The following is a 956-nucleotide window of genomic DNA, read 5'->3' on the forward strand; positions in this document are numbered from 1 at the left end:
GGCCGAATAGAGTTCTCTCCGATGCTCTTCTGTTTTGTTTTGTTTGTTGGTGGTTGTGGAGTGTGGAGTGTGTTTTTTTGGTTGGTGGGGTGTGTGTGGTGTGGTGGTGTTAGTTTGTTTGCGGAGATTGCGTTTTTTTTAGATTTAGTTTTTTTTTTTTTTTTTTTATAAAAAAAAAAAAATTTAAAAATTATTCTTAGAAAACGCGCGCGAATCGAACAAAACTAATAACACCGATACACAAACAACGCGCGCCACCAACGAGAACGCCCGAAACTGAAACTTCTATAACCGACAAACGCACGAACGACACAGCGGCGGCGGAGGAGGGAAGAAAAAGGGGATCATCTCCCCACAACAACACACCGTAAACTGTGTCGGACGACGTCTCCGTTATGTAAGAGCGGAAGGCGTAAGAGAACGTCTCGTTTAATTAACGCGAACGGCGTTGGGCTCCCGAGTCGACTTCGGGGCGGCCCTTAACGCATCGCATCAACGAGCTCGTCGCGCGCTAGTCGCGCGACGGTCGATCATGATATATAAATCAAGGATTTCGGATCTCTCTAAAACCGGGCTGGAAATCGGTCATTGTTCGTTTTGCGAAACGATATTTTATAAAAGTGAAGATTTGTATGTGTCTCGTCAAAGAACGTTCCGATGAATCGGACGCGATGCCGCGTCCAAAGTAAATCTGGACGAACGCGAGGCGAGTGTTGAGATATACATTTTCCTCCGTGAACAGATAGAAAAACGAATTCATTTTGTTGTTGCGGTGTGGTGTTGTGTGTGTATTGTAATAAATACGCACGCACGCACGCACGCAAAAAGCTACCTAGGCACCGGCGCGTCACGGCGTTTCGAACGTCCGACGCGTCGCTTGTCACACGTCTATCATATCATCATCACCCTCATATCTCTCGTATGTGCGGTGTTGGTGTGTGTTAGCTCTAGCTAGC

This window comes from Battus philenor, unplaced genomic scaffold, assembly GCF_028537555.1.
Source record: "Battus philenor isolate CCGP_79_NKW_IND1 unplaced genomic scaffold, ilBatPhil1.0.hap1 SCAF_42, whole genome shotgun sequence".
Taxonomy (NCBI): Eukaryota; Metazoa; Arthropoda; class Insecta; order Lepidoptera; family Papilionidae; genus Battus; species Battus philenor.